The 22,849-nt window shown below is 48.0% G+C and overlaps 1 protein-coding gene across 3 annotated transcripts in view; it reads right to left on the reverse strand.

Annotated features, from left to right (window-relative positions):
• The window catches only part of SHROOM3 (shroom family member 3), a 109,067-nt gene that overhangs the window by 50,467 nt on the left and 35,751 nt on the right, over positions 1-22,849 (reverse strand). Inside the window, exon 1 of one of the 3 annotated variants that reach the window (XM_074542134.1) lies at positions 16,948-17,100. The exons of the other annotated variants lie outside the window; for them this stretch is intronic. The gene's annotated coding sequence lies outside the window, so the exon portion shown is untranslated. Of the gene's footprint in view, positions 1-16,947; positions 17,101-22,849 lie in introns of those variants that run through there. 3 annotated transcript variants of the gene reach the window in all.

Genomic DNA, 22,849 nt, shown 5'->3' on the forward strand with positions numbered 1-22,849 from the left:
ACGGTCTGAGTTTCCAAAGCACAGAGCAGTTTGCAGCCCCCACTGACTTCAAAGAGTCCTTCTTGGCCATTCACACAATTTTGGAAAAGCAGGAAAAAAGATAAGGATCGCTTTTGATGAAAAGCTTGTGACTCAGGGTTGGGATGGGAAACAGGGTTAAGCAAAATGAAGGCACATCACAGGCTCAGCTCCAGTGCCCTGGTACAGTGTGTGTCTGCTAAATGTGTGATTATCTTCCCATCCCCATGCAAGCAGGCTGTATCTCCTCACTGTATCAGTAACAGGAGATCAGGGCACCTGCAGCTTCGTTAACCATGTGCTGAAATCCAGCATGCTTTCTTTACAGAGCACACATCCAGCAGGGCAGTGCTCCCTCTTTGATCTCCAGCCTGCTCCCTCTGGGATCACTCTGGGTGTCCAACTCCCCTGCATGTCCCAGAGAAGGTGTCACCATAAAACAGGGAGACCAGAAATAAGGAAAGTGTAAATAATCCCACTCTCAAACCAATATATTCACTCCACATCTCTAATTACAGACAGCCAGGACAGATCTATAAGCCTTGTGCTGGAGACAGGAATGTTTTTAATTACACCTGGTCCCTAGACTGCCAGGTAGCCAGCTGCTCTCTCAAATTAGCCTGCTATGGCTTTTCCCTCCTCCCCGCATACATCTCCAGAGCTGCTAATGCTGAAAGCAGCTACAGCCTGGATGAAAGATCCCATGGATGCCAACCAGGGCCTTGGCAATACTTCACAAGATGCTTTGCTGGATAGTGTCTCAATATTGCTAAAGAGAAATTAACAACCTCATAGTACAACTTTTCACTCAGTCAACCTACATGCAAAGTAGTTTACTCAGATGAAAAACTGAAAGGGCACGATGGTTCCCATCTAACATTCCACCTCCTTCCACCAGCAGCACAGTGAAATTCCCCTTCTTTGAAGGCAATATGATTTCTGGAAAGAGGACATGAAAGCACCTCAGCATTCATCACTTCCAAGGCACAACACAAGGAAGCACTTATACTTAGGTTAGCCTGAAGTACATGCCCAGGGGCCTTGCTTACAGCACGCCCAGGATTCCTTATGCAAGTGTTCATCCATAACTGGTGTTGAATTAAAACCCTGTCTGTTAATTTGGCACAGTATTAGCTATGACCTTCCTGTTTCCTCATGGCACAGATGCTGCAGGATGACCTTCAGCCACGCTGGCAGGAGCTGCCAATGTGCTGGGAAGCTTCAGGAAAGGCCAAGTCAGTGTGTATGATGGGTGTCTGACTGCTAAATCATCCTGTTCCTAATCTTTCATGCTCCTAAGAGGAAACGAAATTTCAAGCTAAAAAGGTAACTCTTTGTTTTGAGCAGAAAATGATTATTACCTTCAGGAGGAAAGCCAGTGCCACCCAGCCTCTGCCGTGGATCTGGGAATTGACACCACAGTGTCCTGTGCAGGTTGCTCAGTTACCAGGTTCGGCCAGGCAACAACCCTCGGGACGGAAACGGCGTTGGGCTTTTTTATTACAGCTCGGACATGTTACTGATTATTTCCAAAGTTCAAACCTGAAGCTTTTTCATTTCTGACAGAAGTGATGATGGTCTTGTGAGCTGAGCTGGGAGCAGAGATGCAGCATGTCATCCCCACCAGAAATGCAGTAAAAACTAAATCAATTGACTGAGACTATTTGGTGTGGCCTAGCTGTCTCTTTGCAAAGGCCAGACTCTCAAGGTTTTATTATGCCCTGCATATAGTCTATCAAGGGGAACACAACCATTTCCCATGTACTCTAGAGTAAATGAGAACAGAATCAGACTCCACAGTAATTGAGAACTGGTAGTGAACTTGCTCTGTAAGTCTCTCTAAGCCCCAAGCCACCCATCATGCAGACGGTATTAATTTTAAGGGGATAAATAATGCAGAGCAAAGAAAAAAAAAAACCCACAGTCAACCCACAACATTCCAGAGCTATTTACTGTGTGAGGCTTTTTGTCATTTGATAGTTTTTTTAACAGTTTTAAACACTGTCCTCTTGATTCATGAGTTTGGTCTCCAGTGAATACCAGGAGGTTTTTACAAGACCAGCAAACACTCTGCTATTATATTATTTTAACCCCAGCTGTAGCACTGGTGATCTGTGACAGTTTGATAGCTGCTGTATATACAGAGCTGGGGCTTGGATTTTTTTTCCTTTCCCCTTTTTTTTTCCCCCCTTTTGGTGAGAGCTGGGGCCAAGCCATGGCAGACAATCTTGTAACGTGCCAATTTGTTCTGCTGGCGTCTCTCACCCTCAGCTTGTCACATGTACTTTTCAGCATAGACTAAAAAACTAATCAAAACAATCCTGCAGCGTGAAAGGTGCAGGCAGCGACTTCCTGACACTTGTCAGGAATTGCCATCACTGGGAATTCTCATGCCCCACCACCCACCCTGACTAACCTTCATAACAAAACAGGGCTCAATGCCTTCAGAAATGATTCGGGTCAGAGCAAATGTTGCTCGTGTTTTATCACCCGGGAAACTCAGAAACTTTCCAAGAATGAAGTTATGGGAGCGGGGCAGGCTGGGGAGCTCTGATGGACTGTCTCCCGCAGACAAGGAGGCCTCAGTGTCACAGCAGCACGTCCAAGGGCAGGCAGAGCGGGGAGCAAAGCGCCCTGAGAACCTGCAGGATGGACACCCCTTACAAACAGGTGGCTGAATGCTAAAGAAAGACACACAGAGAGAACAAGCAGCAAGACACAGGCATGAATGGAATATATTTTACAGCCTGGCATGAGGAATTTAAGGAATTAAGACAGTTCTTTTTTGTTTCCCAGCTTAGCAGAAATATTCAGGCTTTAATTATCATTTGTCTTGCTGATGGAACATAAATCCCCAAGAATCCCCTTCTGGGGCACTCTGCAGTCTTTGACTTACCTGACACCCAGAAAGAATTTGATTTTGTGCCTGACATCGCTGTCAGCAAAGAAGAGGAACCGGTGTTAAGAGGTTTTAGCCTCCGTTGTTGATCTTGGCTTACACAGTTTGAGGACTTCGGGCAGATTGGCATTAAACAAAAAAAGCCCAATGTGCTTTTGCCCTAAATTCCAGGGTGCTACTCTGTGACAGGACTGCTGGCAGTGACCTTCTCCCTTCCTCCAGCACATGGCCTCAGGCCCCTCTATCCACAGGCTTGATCCTGCAAGGCTGTGCCCGCTGTCCCCACACCAGCACAGGGGTAATCCAGAGCATTTCAGTGCAACTGCTCACACTCTTAAAGCTGATCATGACCTGAAAAGCTTTGCTGGATCAAACCAGAATATTTGGCACTGGGTAATTTGGGAGCCACTTGTTTTGGTGACTCGTGTTCTACGAGCCCTTTAGCTTGAGCAGCCCAGCAAATACCCCCAGTAAGAGATAAAGGCAGTGAAACCACGAGGGCAGCGATTGCCAGACTTTGGGACAGCTCAGAGCTACACTGGAGCCTAAATCATGAATTTTTGGCTTGCCTTTGGCTACATCAGTACTCGAAAGTAAAGGAAACCTCCTGACCTCCAGGCCTGGAGCAGCTCACTGAACTGCTGGGGACACATCGAAGGATGCTGCAAAGTGAGCATTGACAAAACTTCAAAACTCTGGAGCTCAGGTTTCAAGGAAAATCTCCTCTAATTCACCTTTGTTTCTGTCAGAGCCCAAAAGGGTTTAAAGACAATGTCAGGTGAAAGATCTGCAGGGAGTTAAAGCCCTGCTGACAGCCTGACTTTAATCCCCAGTGGTGCAGGATGTGTTTGGGTCTTGGCTCTGGAGCTCTGGCTACTCCAGCCACATCCCAGGAGCTGTATTCCACCCCATTAGCTCAGACTGTTCCCTCTGGGGTCACAGGAATGTGGCTGGGAATAAATAAATCTATCAGCTAGAGAGAAACCTTCTCTTTACATTTCTAAGGCCTGATGGAGTTTAAGCACAGGATTTAAAGCAGCTCACTCTGTTGTTCCTGTGCCCTCTGGCACTCCACATTGAACACAAGAGCCAGGTTTTATAGCATAAACAAAGCAGGCTGCTAAACAATTGAGCTGACAAACTGGTTGGAAAGGTTGTGCTTCCAATCTGGCAGAGGCAAGCCGGTCCCTTGACCTCGGGAACAAATACTGCCCCTTCTTTGAGGGAAAAGATGTCCCCAGCACCCTCCTGTCCTGTGCCCGTGTCAGGTGACAAAGGCAGGCAATCAGTACTGCCAGAGATCAGACGTTGATCAGGAATCCTGCTTGGCCCAGCCTTAAAACATACAGGCTAGCAGTCAAATCAAGGCATTTTGTTGTGTGGATTTTTTTAAATGCTGGGGTGTAACATGGGGACAGATCCCAGGGATCTTCTTTCCAGTCTCTATCCCATTCCTCTCTCTTAGTCTAGAAGAAGGAACTAGCAAAATGTTGTGTATCTGCCTAAGCAGAAGAACCAGAGGCAGAGCTCAGGAACTGGGAAGATCAGTACAGCTGTGCATCATCACAGTGAAATCTTCCTAAAGGCAACCAGTGTACTCCTCTCCCGGAAAACTGTTGTAAACTTTGCTCATTCCTGCCTTACGTAAGCATCACCACATACTACCTGCCTTCAGCATGGACTGTGACCCACAGCAAGCAATCCCAGCAGCAGCTATTACACCACACTCTTCATTTCCCTGGAGGGAAGCTGGAATGGCAGTGACACCGAAAAATAAAAATCTTCTCAACAAGCAAATCTGATCTGTAGTGAATCCAGCTTGGAATGCTAGCCCCTAAGAGCAAAGGTTGGTAAAGAACCTGAAATGTGACAACATGAACTCCAAGCTGGCAGATTTAACCCAGAGTCATTTCCATTAAAAAGATAAGATCCTTCAGAATTCTTAGGCAGCTTATGGTAACTAGGAACCCTTGTTCATTCTTTTAAAAAGCCATTTGTCACAAACTCTCATTCACCTCCCCCACACACACAGGGCTGAGTCAGATGAATGATGTCTGTCTGTTAAGCTCTGTGACAGAAAATATGTTAATAACTTTGAAATTAAAGCAAGACCCTCTTACATACACCTTAACTATGAAAACACAATGCTCAGCTCTTAGGCCTTTTCTTTAGGCAAAGGTGAAGCTCTGGTGCCAACCTGGAGCTGAGGGACAGAGCTGGGAGTGCAGTGGGATCTCCCATGTCTGGCCTACTGCAGAGGAAGTGACACCACCTCTGGCCAGCACAGAACTGGAGCTACTGGTGTTTGTCAGCCACCAGCACGCTTTGCAAAATGTCAGTTTTCAGAAGTGGCTTCACACGGAACGTCACTATTAAAATAAATGTTCAGAGGCAATACACCCTGTCAGCAGTAAGCAGTGACTTGCTGAATCATCCCTGAAGGTTCCTGCGATGCCCTCTGGGCTGATGCCGACTGCCTGCCTGCCTGATGCCATACCTGGAGATTCCTGATGCCTGAGGGCCTGCCTTGGATTTTGCTCTGCTTTTATGGCAGCAAGCACTGCTGGTTTGTAACCCACCTGTTTGTATGAGATACAACCACGCAGATAACAATGAGCGATAATTCTGAGCCAGAGTCCTGATTCTGACATCCAGCACACCTCTCTGCCAGGCACTGATCACTTACTGGTAAAATGTTTGGTCTCAATCCCCTCACTCCAGCACTGCAGGACTAGACCTGATCCAAAGCACCCTCTGGACAGGAACTAGCTCATGAAGTTGACCAAGCCATTTGTAAAAATAGATTTAGGACATTGCAAAGGAGCTGCTCCAGCCTGCCACCTGCTAAAACTGAAACTGGGGACTGGTCATTAGCGCCAAGTACAGCTGACACTGCTGGACCAGTGTCCATTATCAGACTGCCCATCCCTCAGAGGCTCTGACAAAACTGGGACAAGAAACAAAGCACCTTTCACCCCAGAGCATGTTGTGGGTCACAAGGTCATAAGACACAGCTCAAATTAACATTTTGTTTGCTGCTAAAAGGTCCAGGGCCCTGGAAAACAGTGCTCTGCTCATGGCCCAGATCAGTGCTGGAGCGTGGGCAGCACTGGGCAGGCAGCTCAGGCCTGCAAGCACTACTCACACAAGCAGTCCTCACTGCCTGCTTAGTCCCACTGCAGCCATGAGGAGGGGGCGTCCATGCAGTCCTGCAGGAGGAGAGCCCTTAGCCATGGAAACTGTGCTGAGACATGCACGGGGACATTTGATCAACCACTTCTCCTGTTGGGACTTTGCAGCATTTCCCAGTCCATCCCTTTGTTTCTCCTTTCTTTTCCTCTAGTGCTTGATCTTGTCAGCGAGGCAAAAGCTCTTGGAAAGGTTTCCCGATGTCCCACACATGTCACAGGCTGGATGTGCTGTGTAGCAATGTCATCATGGAATCATTTAGGCTGGAAAAGACCTCCAAGATCCTCAAGTCCAACCCTGCCCTTGTCAACTAACCCATAGCACTGGGTGTCACGTCCAGTTGTTTCTTTAACACTTCAGGGGTAGTGACTCCATCACTTCCCCGGGCGGCCCATTTCAATGCTTGGCAATCCTTTCAGTGAAGAAATTCTTCCTGATGCCCAGGCTCTGGCTGTTCAGCTCTCTCCAAGCTGCACCACCACTCACAGGGTCAGTCAGCACTCCCTGCTGCCCTCCCAAACAGCACGGGGAGGAGAAGAGGCTCTTGCTGCCCTACTCCCATCAACAGACATGTCTGAGCTGCAACTTGCCTTTTGGGACTTGCTGGCCTTGTGTATGTAAATTATACAATTAACAAAATACCCCAAGAGACAAATGGGCAGTTTGCAGAGCAAAACCCAACTCCACATTGTTCCTCGCTGATTTTGTCTCAGCACAGCTCCCTTTTGGCTCACTCTGAAGCCATTCATGTGCCCACGCCCACCCACACCCATTCCCACACCAGGAACTTCCAGCCCCTTGGCTTGTGATTTATCTTCAACTGCAAAGATATAAAGCACGACACAACGCTGACTTTCTCTGGGCTCTCCTTTGCAGCAGAATTGCTTTATGGCATCTCCTTTATGGTTCTTTGTCATGTGTTCTTTATTCCTGAGGAACCCTGTGAACACTGCACTCAGAAGCACTGCAGAATCCTCAGGGACAGCAAAGTGCTGGAATTAAAAGTGATTTCCAGCAGAGAGCTCAAGTGAAGCAGCAAAACTTTCAGCCAAGCGCTTACTGGGATGACAGGAGCAGACCAGTGTCCTATATATTCTCACACTTAGGGACAGCTACAGGCACCTGGGCTCTCTAGTATCTGCACTTTCAGAGGCACAGGAATTACATTGGTAGTGCTCATGGTGGCAGCCCCATGCCAGAGAGAGAATAAGCACTCAGTCACTGAGGCAGAGGTGAAGCAGGAAGATGCAGAAATACTCTGGGCCTGTGAGCAGAGCCCCATCTTCCAAGCCTTGGATGGGAGGGAGAATGATGAAGAATCTGTTCCCCTTTTTAGCTACCAAAGGCTCATTCTTGGGTGGCTGCAGCTGAGGAAGGCAATATTTTCTTTTCTAAAAAGCAGTTCTCACCATCTACTTAGCAGGAAAATCCAGGCTGCGGTTACAGCAACCAGTACAAAGACATTCCTCTGAAAATTAGAGAGAAAGACCTTGTATTTTTCTTTTAATTGCCTTTTCATACCTTCAGTGGTGCAGGGTATTTTGCCAAGTGCACCACACATGGCAATCAAGCCTCACAACATCCCTCACCTGAGGAAGGGCTGTCACACGTACTGCCTGCACAGAGAAATGGAAATACGCAGCAGTAAACACCTTGCCTCCCATGCCACAGCGAGTATGTGGCACAGGCAGAAATGATACCCAGGCATCCTGGCCCTCTAATAGTTGCACACCTACTAATCAGGCTTTACACATGTAACTACAGGCCTTTAGTTTAATGCTGTCTATGAGGAAAGAAGTGTACTGCTGATTTTTTTAACAGCAGATATTAATTATCCTTTCCTTAATCTTCCACAGGGATTAAACAGTGAGGAATAATACCAGCTGCCTTACCCCCAAATTTAAATGTTGAGGGCTGAGAGTTTGTGTTTTTCTTTGCCCCTAAACATTGCCCTGAAGGGCTGCTGTGTCTCTGCAGAGCACGAGGTGCTCCCACGTAGTCACACTGTCCACAGGGCTTAGTGAAGGGCTCCATTTCAGGCACACCAAAAAGCCTCTTGTCCTCCGCAGTGCAGAGCTGGACTGTGACGAGATGATAGCTTGGCTCTGGATAGATGGATCAGGATAGATGCATCCCCTCAGCCACCCAGGCTAGGTTAAACCTTCACACCCTGCCATAAAAGGCAGCACAGACCTTCTTAAAACAGTCCAGGGGGTTCTACCCCTTCTACACAGAAACAACCACCTCTCCTGCCTGATAAACTGGCACCCCGTGTCAGCTTGTGCTGATGTCTAATAGATAGCCAGGGCTGAAGCCACTGGGATTTCCTCCTGGAGGGATAAGGTCACCCACTGCCTTGATTCCGGGCCTGGAACAACATCACTTGCTCATATCCTTAATGACATCACGAAGCTCGTGCCTTTAAAAGACTTCTTAAGAGCAGCAGGAAAAAGAAATGCCTGGGAGGTTCCAAAAACTCATGTCTGAAGGTTTAATAGGTTGATTTATGGGTCTGGGTCTCTCCCACTGTGGCTCTAAGTAAATGTTCAGTTAGGATTTTGTGAAGGGCTGGCGATCATTTCCTGCTTTGTCAGCTTTACTGAACGGAGCTGCCGCTGCTTCCCTTCCAGAAACAAGGCCTCTCTGATAAGAATTACTTGAAAAACAAGAGCAGTTCAAATTCCAATAGCACTAATTCATCATTAAGCTCAAACTCCTCCTCATGCCATCATTCTAAAAGTCTATGCCAGACTAAGGAAAACAGAGCTAAAAAACACAGAATAAAAGTGCTTGGATCCTGAAAAAACCACAAATGTACTATATTTGCACTCGGTCACTTTTTAAAAGGTCACTTTTTACCTAGCAATGTGCCAGAAGAACAAGGCAGGGGGGTTTCTCAGGTGATGAACATAAGGCCCTTCTGAGGATTTAGCATCTGCCAGTGCCAAAACGCTTTGTGCTCTCTATGAGTTCACAGCTCTGTTTCCAAAGTGTGGTTACATGTTAACTGTGAATGAAGTTTTCCCTACTCTCAGCTGGGCACAGTGTGTGGCAGGCACATCCCGGGAGGGGACACTCTCAGGAAACCAAAGGACAAGGGGGCCCTGAGCTTTCCCAGTTAAAGGGAGGGCTGGCAAGTGTCACAACCGAGCCCGTGTGGATTTTGCTCAAGATCTTCTCCCACAAAAGCTCTTTTTTGAAATGTCACAGGGCACTTCAAGTGTCCTGGAATTTACCAGCATCATCCAAGAGGCACTTGGATGTGTAAATAAAATAGCTGTGCACTTAGTCCTGGCTCCCAGCATGTAACCTCTGTGTAGGAACAAACCTTGTCAGCTCTGATAAGGACATGGGCTGGTTACACAAAGGTGAGTGGCCCCACAGACGCACACTATGAACCAAAGGAACTTCTCAATTATACTGTTGTATCACCCAAACGTAAAGCAATCCAAATCTACCATAATCCACGGAGTACGGGCTTGGATACACTGAGTACATGCGTGGGTCTTTGGAGGACACCTCATGTTGACTTTTAAGAATTCCTGCTTGGAAAGTGTCACATGTAGTGTTCATCATGCTGAGATGACCAGGCCAACATGTGGCCTCTAAAACCCAGACATGAAATTAAGCAAGTGCTCCTCCACAAATGCCTGAAGAACCTGCGTAGCCCAACCAATTCAGGAAAACCACAGCTGAAGTGATGCCAACAGTGCATTTGAAATACAAAAAGAGAAATAACCTGAAGGACAAGTGACCACAGGTAAAAGAAGTGTGAAAGAGGCATGGAAAAGGTACAGAGCAAGCTGGTGCTAACCTTTCTAAAGAGAAATCACTCTAAGTAAATTAATAAAAAAACCAACATCTTTTTCTCTGATGCCCAAATATCTAAGAACATAAAACGACACTTGGGCTTTCCTGGCTGCACCTGAAAGGCCTCATCACACAACTCTCCTCGAGGTGCTCCAGGAGAACTGGAAAAACAGCAAAGAAATGGCAACACGAAATCAAAAGCTGAGAATTATTCACACCAAATCGTCTCCCCTCAGTTGTCACTCCCAACCTCCTGCTCCAGCAAAGCCGAGTCAAAAACTGCCCTGGAAACAAACCCCTCCTTTTGTTCTCTGAAGACTAGAAGTCTTTTTATATTTAAATGAAAATCTGTCAAACTAATTATGTGAATATGTAATGGTCTCATTTTGTACTCATTAGAGAACATGGTAATGGCCATAAATTCCTCTGGCGGAGCGTGTATGTGTGAACATGAATGTCTGCTAACGTCTCATAACCTTCAGGCTGGACCACGGCTTTTGTCCCCGGGTTAGACCTCTCGAGACAAACAAAAGGCCCAGTATTGCTTAAATTAGATGCAAAGTGCTGTGTTACAGCAATATGATAAGCATGATTCTTGTGCACACAAACAGCCCGGGGGAGCGCAGGGAGCGTTCCCACCGTGACAGAGACGTGGCCCCGTGTCGCTCGGTGACGCTGGCCATTGTCCCGGGCCATGTACAATTTTCTGCTTCAGGATAAATGGGCAGTACAGCTGTTGCTGTGGGTTGCTCTGAATGTCCCGTCAGGAGAACTTCAATGGGATGTGGCATTCTTGGCATTTTTTGGGTGCTTTTGATGTCCATAGATAAAGAGAAGGAATAAATATGGACAAGCAGCACAGAAATAAATGTGTAGGTATTATATCTCATTCATAATTGACCTTCTTCTTTCACTTATTTCTCTCTATCTTCACATACTGATGACAGATAACTTTTGAAATAAAACTGGGCTGGCACTAGAATGAATCCCAGTCTGAATTTAACAGATGCAAGGAAAAAAATTGACATCAAAGAATATCGAATGCAACATGTTGGAGTTGAGGCAGAAAACGCTGAAGAACATTGATGATTCAGGAGGTGTGCTGCAGTGTAGGAACAGCAGCAACACTTCATAGGGAGAAGTGGGCTCCTGGGCAGGATGAGGCAGAAGGGACAGACTTGTCTCAGCAGACCCAAGCCTACATTGCTGGTTTTGTTTTGAAACGTTATTCTGAATGGTACAAAGAACAAAAAGCGTGATAAACACTGAAGAGAGAGAGAAGGAGACTGAACCTTAACAGCCCTCAGTCATCTACAGCTTTCCTTTACTGATCCCACTATCCAAAACCAAAACCACCCAACTCGGCTTCGTTCCCTTGCTGCTGGGGGATTGTGACAGCATCCATGCCTGGATCAAAGATCTTATTCTACATTAGAACAGCTTTCAAGGAGAGAGCACAGCAAAGACACAAGCTGACACTGAGGTGCAGTTAAATGTAGGCAGAGTTTGTGACTGCTTGGTGCAGCTCAGAGCATCCCTGCACAGCTGGCTCTTGCTCTTGGCTCTTTCCAGCCACAACCACAATGCCCCGTGCCTGTAGGTCAGGCTGGCAGCTCACAGTGCAAGAGTTCATGGCTAAAGAGGCAGGAAGTGCTGCAGAACACATAAGAACACCCAGACTGGCTCAGTGAAGAACTAAATGTGACTGAAGACACCAAGGGCTTGATTTTAATTGCTGTTTTCCCCACCCCACTCCCCATGGTTTTTTGGGGGTCATTTCCTGGGAAGGATGGCTGCAAAGAGCACGGCTATGACTGAGTAAGCTCCTGACTAAAGCCCAAATCTCTGGTTGCAGCAGCACTGCCGTTTTCCCTGAATGAGATCAAAAGTAAGAGATAAAACATATGAGGAGGTGAAAGGCTAATGGCTCCTGAAAATAGTTCGGTGGTGATAGGACTGAGATTATTTCTTCGAACAACATTTCTCTCATTAAAAGCAGGTAGGTATCAGATTTTAATGACTTGTTTTTTCCCATCTGGGTAGGGCCAGAAAGACTTGACTCCCCTGTTCTCCACAGTCGTCTTTCAGAAGAAATGCTTACCTGCCTTCTTATCACGGTTAAATGATACCTGTGCTTGAAAGCAGGATTTCTACCCTTCCCCACAACCTTGGGCAAATATACCTGGTTCTCAGAGAGCTGACAGGAAGGCAAATCCCCTATTGCAAACTGACAGCTGTCAAGTGATAATAAATACCTGTAATAGGGAGAGTTTTATCCCTCCTCCCTGTACATATCAGCTTTCACTGAAATTATACCCTGCTCCCTGTGATCAAGCCACTGTAGCTGTGTGCCCAGCTTCAAACACAGCCCTGATCATTGAGGAGAAAACTACTGAGTTTCCTCCCCTCTCCTCTTTGTGACATCTCCTTTCAGAGGACATAAAACTGCCAGTTCCGTGATTCCCTCTTGTCCACGGAGGATTCTCTGCAAATCTTGGTGTTTGTTGCATGCTGTTAGGCATAGAAATAAAATGCTAAAAGAACACTAAAGAAACCAATATATTGTCTGGGAGAGTTAAATACCCCTAACTTCTGAATGTCTCACGTCAAACCTCTTGAAACACTCGTGTAAATTTGCAACTTACAAGTCCTCATCTTAAAGGAATTAAAGCACTTAAACACAATCCACTTTGCTGAGTCACAGCGAGAGGTTGAGCAATGTGCAGGAATGAGGCCTCAGCTGCTTGACAGCAGGAAAAAAAGGTTAAGGTATGGGGAGAAAAGAAATCTGCATTTCAGAAGGGAATTTCCAGAGGAAAGGAAGGAGTAAAACCATTCAGACAGACTGACAGTCTATTCCTGCCCCTGCTGACAGAATAAAGGCTCTTTCAGCGCTAACCCTTCCCCATGGCATGCCACCTCACACTGGTGAACAGAAGACAGAGTTCTTGTGTGGCAAAATCTTCCCTGGCACGCGCGTTGGCATCTCTCAGTACCACCAGTGATGCTGAGCTACCTGTAACCTCAGAGAACCCAGTCCCACCACTTCACGATGCAGCAAAACCCCTCAGCCACGACAGAGGAGCTCCGGGGCCAGAAGAAAATGATGGGCACAACAAATCAGCCCACTGGGACTATTTACATCAGTTATAACCTTGGTACTTGTAATAACAAGCAGAAGTGATCTCTGTTTCATTGAGGACAATCAAGTGGTTGTACATCCACTGGAGATTTTACTGACCTCACGGCAAACCCAGGTACACACTTGTTTTGAGTAGAACTAGATTTTGGCAATTTGTTTTCATTATATTGCAAAGATTTCACATTGCTAGAGTCTGGTACCTCCTTGATGTTTCTCACAGGCAGCTCCTCCAAGCACTGACTCTTCCTTGTCCTCACAGCAGCCAGCTGACTCCAGGTCCTCCCAACCAACCAAGCCACTCTTTTATAGCACTCTTCTTGTTATCGGCTACAGCTGTGGCCTGTTAAAGTCAGGCCTGCTCCTAATCTTTAATAATTGGCTCAGCTGCAACTCCTTAAGGGGTAAGATTACTTTCTATACTACCTTCATTTACTTATATTCTATCCCCCAAAGCAATTAACAATAAATTACACACATGGGCTCATGTCCCAGCACAAAAAGGAAAACGCCTCCCCAAACCAAACGCAAGCCGAGCTCTACAAGGCTCTTTCTCCTTCAGCAGGCATCGCTCCGGAGCAGGAATCCCAGCCCCGTTCCCGCTTATTCATGAGCGCGCACATGCAGGAGCAGAGAAGAGGCTCGGGAAGAATTTCTTTACAAGAAAGAAGCAGCAGCCCCATTCCTGAGCCGCTGTTGCTATGGGCCCGCGGGGCTCACAACAGATGGCAGGAGAGCCATCCCCGCGCCCGGCTCTGAAGCTGTCCACTCAAGCATGCCATTCGCATTCCCCGCATTCCGGCGGGACGCGGCCCCGGCGAGGGCGGGCGGTCCCCGGGACACCGCGCCGCCCTCTCCTCTCCTCTCTCCTCTCTCCTCTCTCCCACAAATCCTGTCAGGATACGGGATTTCGGTACTTGCAGAGTTTCACTGCCTGGGAGAATGCGGTTTGCCGACCAGAGGCTCAGTCCTGGACACTGTCCCTGCGTCCTTGTAGTGATCTGATGGGGAGTGAGAAAACAGCCCCGAAGGGCCTGATCCAGACCCTGATGCAGGGCTGGGCATCTTCCTGCTCCCTGGGTGGAGGGGGCAGCAGCCTTCAGGACAAGGGCTTGAGGTGGGGAGGGCTGGATGGAGGCAGAGACGTCCTCTTTGCTGCAAAGACATCATTGCATCCTGACCACTTGAGGGGGGCACAGTTCAGAGCCAAGGCCACGGCCAGAAAGGATTCACTGTCCAACAGGTGTTACAAACAGCTGAGAAACGTGAGAGAAAGTGAGCAGAGAGAAACCAGTGTAAAGATGCACAAAGAGAAGTGGCAGGTGGGGAAAAGCACAATTTAAGAAGCAGAGATGTCCAAGTATATAGAAAAGGGACACCAGATGCAGCAGCAAAGATTTCAGGTACAGCATTCTGCCTTGCTGCTCCATCTAGGCTGCAGTAGGGCAAGATTACCTGCAAGAGCCCCCAAAGTATGCAAAACCCTGTTGAGGGTTGAACTCCCCATTCCCAGGGAGTTCACGGTCCCAGACTTCCCCTTTTGTGCCCTGCAAATCCCGCCTGGGAACCAAAGCGCGCCCGTGACTCCCAGCAAAGCTCTCCCAGGGCACAGGCCTGCCGAGGAAAATGCACCCTGGCTCCCGTTGGACACTCAATGGCAGCGTTCTGCTCTCCTACACCCAAACAACGGCGGGGCTGGCTCTGCAGTGAGCAATCTGAACGCGATTTGCCTGTCGCTCGCTGATCACACAGGAACGGGGCTCTTCGGGGCTAATTTGCATTGGGCTGCCGGAGCCACCGGGTTTTCCTTTTCCTGAGGGGTGTTACAGCAAGGATGCTGGAGACAAAGGGGCAGATGCTGTGGGCCGGCCGTGTGCAGCTGGCCATCGCATTGTGCCGAGCTGCAGGGCTGCTGCTCCGAGGCAGCCTGGGAAATGCGCTCCCAGCGCCGCTCTGCTTCGGGCATGGCACTCGCCTGACCCCCTAAATGCCCTCCTCCCAGAGAATGTCATTTTCTGGTTCCTGTTCTTTCCGGTGCAGACATGGAGCAAGCCATGTTGGAGGAAAGAATCTGACTTCTGCTAAAAGTCGTTCAGGTGGCTGCATGTGCAGTCTTTTCTGTGCAGGCACGCAGGAAATTCTCCCTCCCTCTCTCACACGCACAATGGTTTAGATTTGGTATTTACGAGCTTAAGTTGGAAATAAAGGAGGAATGAAATTTCCAGGTGGTGCTTTCTTTCTTTCTTTAATCTTTGCTATGTTTCTCCCTCCCTGTCTTTTCTATCAGTCTTTAATCAAATTCCTGCTGTTACTTTTATTGAACAAAAGAGATGCTGGCACAGCCCTGAAATGCCTCTGTACATGGGTTGCCCTCTAAAAGCCAAGTTGCTGCGATTTATTACTAAATGGTCCCTGCAGGCTGTAATTTATGAAAGGCAGAAAGAAACGTCCAAGCTTTGGCAACTGAGGTAAATGCTAATATCTGGTAATTCTTCAGCCACTTGGGTTTCTATGAGGTATTGCCTTTAGCCCTTTGAAAGCATCCAAAAGACTTCTCTTTAACACAGTATAGCACACCAGAGAAAACAGTAGCATCAGCCTGAGATGAATTTTTTCAATTTGCTTGAAGGGGGTGACCACCCAAGCTCTTTAATTCAGGCATCTCTTCAAATTTCAGATGGGAGGTTCCTCTGATTGCTGCAGCCTGGGAACAGCCTGTTCACCCCTGTAGGCATCAGGCCAGGCAGGGTGGTGGGATCTGTGCTGTGAAACAACCTCTTCCTCCACGCTCTGGATCCTCGTCCGCTCCACTGCCTCAGGAATCTTCAGGGATGCTCCCATGGCCACTAGCTTTGTCCCAGTATTCCACTAGCACCACTACAACCTGCACTGCCAACTTTCCCTACGCACAGTGGATCACCACAGCTCAGATGAGAAAAACAGTTACAATTTCCCGTGAAGTGCACAGCTAATGCTTTGGCCCATACTCAAAGATAAAACAACCCCAAACAAACTCCAAACTAAAAATACCCTAACAGCAATGAGGCAGCTAATGAGTTTGAAGATTAGTTAATGGGTTTACTAAAGGAGTTCATGTGTCAGGAAATACTCAAAATCAAATCCAAGTTCAATGAACTTAGTTTTATGATTCATGACCAATCTAGAAGGGCGGATAGGTGTGTGTACAACATACGTCAGGTCTCCAAAGAATGCAAATTTGTGCAGGGCCACCTGGAGCTACAGTGACTGCCAGCACTGGAGCTGTACTAATCACCATCTCTCATGAACCATCCTCTTTCACATTCTCTCTCTGCTCCCTGCAATGTTCAAACAAGAGCATATCCCAGAGTGTGGGCTGGTCCATCTCTGTCCAGCAGTGACGTAAAGTTCGTGCCCAGTTTGCTACCCACTTTAAATGACTCTCCACTTATAAAAGATGAAGGCCAAGAAGACTGCCACGAACTTGAGCATGGATTCTTCCAGACTACCAAACTGCAAACTGCACCCTACAAATCGTGGTGCGGATGTGAGTCAGAGCCCCTGATGGCGAAGACTCAGCATCCCAAGTGCATGGCATTGATATTACCCTTGGACACCGAGGGTGGGGATGCCAACACGCTGCACAGCTCTGGAGGCTCTCCCAAGTTCACCTCTCCTGTGAGCTTTGCTTGGATTGCCCAACAGCCTCCCGGTGACAGACCCTGAGCGCCGGCACAGCACCCGGCTCCCCGTTTGCTGGGCGCCCCAAAAATGCCCCTCCCGGCACTGCACCAACCCTCGTTTGCTCTGAACTTTCCGATGCCCGTGAGCTTTAGGACGGAGAGAGTCGCTAAGGCTCCCGCCCTCCGTCGTGCCCAGCCCCGCGGCACGGAGCCGCGCAGAGGCCGCTTACCTTTGGAGCCCCCGGAGGCAGGCTCGGGATCCCCATCCCGCCCGGGGGAGCGCGGCCGGCGGCGGGGAAGGGAAGGGAAGGGAGGAAAGGCAGCAGCGGCCGGAGCGCGATAAAGCGCCGCGGGTACAGGTGCTGTGCTCGCCGGCACCTCGGCGCTAATCCCGCAGGGAGAAGCAGGAGGTTGGCTCGGCACAGGCAGCTCGGGTTACTGCCCTCCTACCCGGCAGTCGTCAGCAGGCCTGACAGACAGGAGCGGGGAGCGTGAGGAAAGGGGGAATGTGCTGAGTGAAAGTGCCAGTCAGCTCTGCCGCGGCTCCCCGCAGGTTTGGGCTTGGCCTCTCTTGTAATTAACACTGGGCTTCGCGGGGAGAGAGAGGGGAGAAAAGAAACTATATCCAAGAAAAAAGTGTTTTCAGCCGGCCGGGAACTCTCTGTTGTTTCTCTCGAAGTTCGCCCCTCACATTGCTGATGAAGAATGTCACGGGGATAGCGGTGGGGGACAAACGCGGCGGAGGAGAGGTGCAGCAGGGATGTTGGTCCCTGTTGGTCACTGGCCCCTAAGCTGGGGCTCAGCAGTCCACTGCAGGGCTGAAAAAGATGACACAGAAGGCGGCTCTGGAAACTGGATGAAGTCCATGGAAATAATCCCAGAAAACCGCATGGCCCTCAACCCACTGGATGCATCCTGCTACTGAGGAAGTCAGCCTAATGCAGCATGGGAGGTTCAGGTGCTCTATACCCAGCCGGGCTGCCTTAACATCCAAGAGAAAGCTGAAAACCTACATTAAATATACATTAAATGTATTAAATTAACATGCTTTTCCTACCAGGAGCAAAATGGTTCATTTCAGGCCAAACAGAACACACAATTGCATTTCCATTTAACCCTAAATAGTTCTCTTTTCCAGGCCATCTGTAAAACCAAAACATTCACAGTCTCACCCATACTGTTCACCACATTTTCTCTACTCCAATGTCCCCTTGACTTCAAGTAAAGGAAATACATCATCCTCTTCCACACGGTTACGTTTTTGAATGCCTCCACTCACCCCCTGACATTTCACCTGACAATAGTAATCGTTTTTAAAAGCCTGGTAAACACAAAAGCCTAAGTTGTAACTCTGAGCTGAGTCTCTTTTCAGCTCCTGAAACAGGCATTTTTAACCACTATTTCCGATTTTCATTTCTTTACACATTCTCAATAGGAAAAAAAAAAAGTTATGGTTTATTATGCAGGTATAACGTACCTAAAAATGCTTTACATACATGCACTGAAAATCAGCCCTGCCTCCCTTCTAATACCAAAGTCAGGCAGGAAGTTGAAGAAAGGGGGATTAGGAAAAAAAAAAGTTCTATATTCTTTGTCCATCTGTGTTTGGGTGAGTTATTCAGGCTGCTCTGCGCTACACACAGGAAGAGTTGTGCATATAAAAGAGCATTTGATACTGTCTGTGCAGTGTCTGCTCTTCATTGTTCTTTTGCCTGAGATATTCCATGTATCCAGCCCTAAGGGAGAAGCAATTCCAAGGGATTTGGATGACCTGTACAAGCCCATTCATAAAAAACGTAAAGGAGTTACAGTAATCACTACACCCTAACATCTGTTTTGCTGAAGTAAATCCAGGCAAACACAATTTATATCAGTAGGATTACATCAGTGTTCATTAACCTCTCCTGACCCTACCTCCCTTTCAGAGGAAACCTTGGACCAAGCAGGAAAAGCAAGGAAAAGATTTTGTGAAATGATTTTAAATTAGCAGCCGAGCAACTAAATATTTAACCTGGCTGTGGCTGTGTACACATGTACATCTGTCCACATCAATGTCACCCAAGCAAGAAACCCCTTATAAATCTGTATTTATAGTCAGCTCCCATGCAACTGCAGCTCCTTTACAGCGCAGTGATGATGAAATGCAGCTATTCTCAGCTTTCCCTGCAGCTGCCCAGTGAAGGTGTCACCCTGCACCCCTCTGCACCTGGACAGGTAACCAGAACCCCTGGCCAGTCCCAGTATTTGCCCTGTGGACTAAAGGTCACCTCTAGACCATCCCAGATAGTGAACAATGCAGGGAGTGCTGGGAGAACACATGCTTGTTTGTCTGAGTTTTCATATTATTGTGATCTGATCCAGCTCCAACCTAATCCTTGGGAAATTCCAAAAAAAGGAGATTCACGCTGTAAATGTACTTTGTATGGCACTGGCAGAGATTTCCCAGCTTTTCCAGAGTCACTTGCTGACAAATACAACCCCAGGCTGATTATTGCCTGAAGAAGGCAAACTAATCCACAGGCACAGGGTGAGAGGAGCAGCTAATTGGAATGGCAGTGGCTGGAAATTCCTGGGTTCCTAATGCAGCTTCAGCTGAGGGGTCAGTCTGTAACATCCCAGCAACCATAACACATCACGGTGGCTGGCATTTATTTCTTTCCAAGGCATTTGCCCACTGTTCCTATCAGTGACCTAAAAGCTTTTGTTCAAAAATTGTATCTAGATCTCCCTTACATTTACTAAAACCCTATCATTCCTGAGCTGTAGCTAATTAAATCTTAGACAGTAAGGATTTGCCAGGGATTTAAAAATTAAATTCTGTTCCCCTCTCAGCTGTCTGTCCCTTCCTAATGAGACAGGGACTGCAAACATTTCAGTGAATGCATGGGAAATTTCTCTATGAAAATACTGATGCCTGAGATATTAAAGGCTGACCAGTTTGATCCAAGACACGAGGAATTGTTAAGGCCTTTCCTTACCAGGGTGTACACGGCTTGGAAATCCCATCCAGACAGTGGGTGAGGCCCCTGGTGGGCTTTGGCTGGTCACACCCATTGGCATTACAGGAGGAGCTGCGGCCCCAAGCAAAGGCTCATTTTTCCAGTGATGAAAGGATGCACTTTGAAAGAGCTAAGACACAGGGAGACATGAGCAGGGGCACGCTGGAAAGCCGAGGAGGAGCTCACAACAAACAGAAACCAGCGCTAGGCACAGACCACCCTGGCAGCCCCTCGGATGCCAGCTTTGGCCTCTGAGCTGTCAGCTAAACATTCCATGTGCATGAAGCCTTCCTTTCTGCCATTGCCCCGGCCATCAGCACGGAACAAACCTCAGCACACCGCAGAGCAGCTCTTTGGGAAGGCGCTGCTGCAGAGCGGGGGCGTGGGCCAGCGCCAGTTCTCATTCATTTCATTCACAAAACTTGGATTTATTCGATGCAATTTTTTGGCACGGTGTCAAATGCGGCACAAAATTACATTAGTGTCATAAGAGGAAAGGATTAGTGGACAGACTTCTTTGAAGAATTGTGTTGGCACTTGTCTTTTTGTAAAAATGCCAGCAGCTTCCCCTCTCTCCAGGAATAGCCCATTTTCTCCTGGTCAATGAGGGAAATCACTGCTCAGTGAGGGTCTAAGCCAAAGCCTTTTGGAGTCTGTGGGAATCTTTCCACCGACTTCCATGTGCTTGAATCAGCTCTGAGCCGCAGATGTCAGCTGTGCTGACATCTTCCTCCTGTCCTTCCACACCTCCATAAGGTCATTTATCAAGTGGAGTGCAAGACTTTTCTCCTGTATTTTTTCCTAAAGCCCCAGTTATAGCAATTTGCTGCCAAACCAAGAACAACTCTGTAGCTATGGCATAAGTGCAAGTATTCAGGATGTCTGGGTTTAATTCCTGATCTTGCCACTGAGGTGTTTAAAGGAGTTGATTAGAACCAGATCTGTCTGAAAACACAGCCCTGGCCCCGGGAGGCCCACGCAGCCCAGCACCTTCTCGCTCCCAGCATCTCCCCCAGGTCTCATCATTCAGGCAAGAGGGCCCAGGGCCAGGGATGTACCAAGAGAATTACCAAATAACCCAAGTGATGCAGGGAATCTGTAGGGAAGCGTGAAAACAAACACGCAGATTATGGTCATAGCCAAGGATAAGCTTAATGATTCCTTTTTGTACAGTTTTTTAGCACAACAGGAAAAGGAGGATGTTTTCTATCCCCACTCCTTTATTTGACTTTTATTTTTAGTCTGAGGTTCTTTGAGAAGGAAAAGAGTTGCAGGCACTGCTAAGCCTGAGGCAGACACAAACCACTACCACTGAAAGCAGAAAATCAACCACCTTGAATAATGATCTTCACTACAATATTGTGTACACCACATAAATAACACTTGAACAGGCTTCTTGCAGTCACTGGTGTCAGAATGACTGGATAAATGCTAAGAGCACATATGTGCATCCCGGAGCAAGCAGCTGTGTTGTAAATCGCAGCTAGTTTGAGATTTATGCTTTGTCCAGTCTCACAGGCTCTGCAAACACAAGTGTCACCATCACATCCCAATCTGTGCTGGCCTGAGCCCTGAAAACAACACCCTGAAAGAGATCTGCAGGGCCCTTACACATTGGTATGGGCAGCGCAAGGGCCTAAAACCCTCTCAATTCTCTGCAGAACATTTTTCACTGTTGTTCCACCAGCAAATATTACTAGAGCTTTGCATTAATTAACCCGGCCCGAGGCTGGATCCCTCTGCAGGGCACTATCCCCTGAACAAGGAGGACTGCACGGGCAGTCGGAGCGGGAGGATCTGCCCAGCAGGACAGCGACAGCCAAGGTGGGTGCCTGGCATGGCTGTGGTGTCTCCCTGCTCTGCATCCCCCTCCTGACAGCAGGGAGCAGACAGGAGGGCTCGTCCTTTGCCAGGAGATGGATGGGCACTGCCATGGAGATGCTGTTTGCAGCCCAGGAGCCGTAATTCCGGCTGGGCAGCTGTGAGAGCTTGCCTGCGGGATGAGGATGGCCAGAGGTGAGGCTGCCCAGCTCTCCTTATGTCACTGGGCTGAGCTGGGCATCTCAGGCTGCCCTGTGACATTGTGTAACCTGGGGTGCTGTGAGGATAAACCAGCAGCATTAACCCCTCTGGCTCCGTGCTGCCTGTCGGAGCCCAGTTCAGCTTTGTTGGTGCTTCTCTGTGTTTTTGTGTCTGTGATGTGCTGTTGGCTGCTTCTGTAGTGGAGGGGGTTTCCTCTTAGGTTCTGATTTAAGACAAAGAGAAGAATATCAGGAAATCTCTACAAATAGCTGTAGAAGTTGTAAGAAGAGGTCCTTGCTTTAATCTCAGTTTCAGAAGCATCACTGTGTGAGCACCTGTGTTTCTAGGATGGCTTTTAATTCTGTCACTGGTTACAAATACTCCTGTTCATCCCAAATGATTTAAAAATGAGAATTTAATCTCCATCCTCTCTTCCAGAACAACACTGGATTTAGAGGTAACAAAATACTAAAAATTACTAAACCTGTTAACATTTGGGGATTGGATCCTGTGGGACTCAGGCCATCTATTACCGTGGCAGCACATCAGGTGTGCTGAGGAGCGGCCTGTGGGAGGCCTTGGCCGGGTGGGGTTTGGGCCGCAAAGGCCGTGTGGGCCCTGTCCCCTGCGGCCGGGCCCCTTGGTGGCACAGCCCCGTGTGCCACCACGCCTGGCTGCCCTGGCTGCCGCTGTTAGGGACAGGCTGCATGTCCAGCCATGTAAACAGCGTGATGCTCCCGCAGCCTTTCCTGCCCACTGACCTGTGCTAAAGCCTATTTTTGGCAACTGCTCCCGGCCACTGTAGGGGCTGTAAAGCGCACAAGGCCCTGCCCGTGGTTTGAGCCTTATCTTCAGCTGATGAAGGCATGCACAACACAATTAGATCAGACTGATAGAACTGAAAAGGGTCTTTTTGTAATTGCATCCAACTCTGCTTGGATACTGCGGTTGGAGAGGAAGCAACAGAAAAAAAAAAAAAAAACAGGTTGGAAATAATGTATTTCACAACAAACCAGGTAAGTTTTACTTCTTTTGTAGCTGTATCCTTCAAACAGCTTTTTCTCCACCTGGTTAAAGATCAACTGAGTATCAAAACCTCTGTAAGGCAGTT

The sequence above is a fragment of the Zonotrichia albicollis genome, chromosome 5, assembly GCF_047830755.1.
Source record: "Zonotrichia albicollis isolate bZonAlb1 chromosome 5, bZonAlb1.hap1, whole genome shotgun sequence".
In the NCBI taxonomy this organism is placed as follows: Eukaryota; Metazoa; Chordata; class Aves; order Passeriformes; family Passerellidae; genus Zonotrichia; species Zonotrichia albicollis.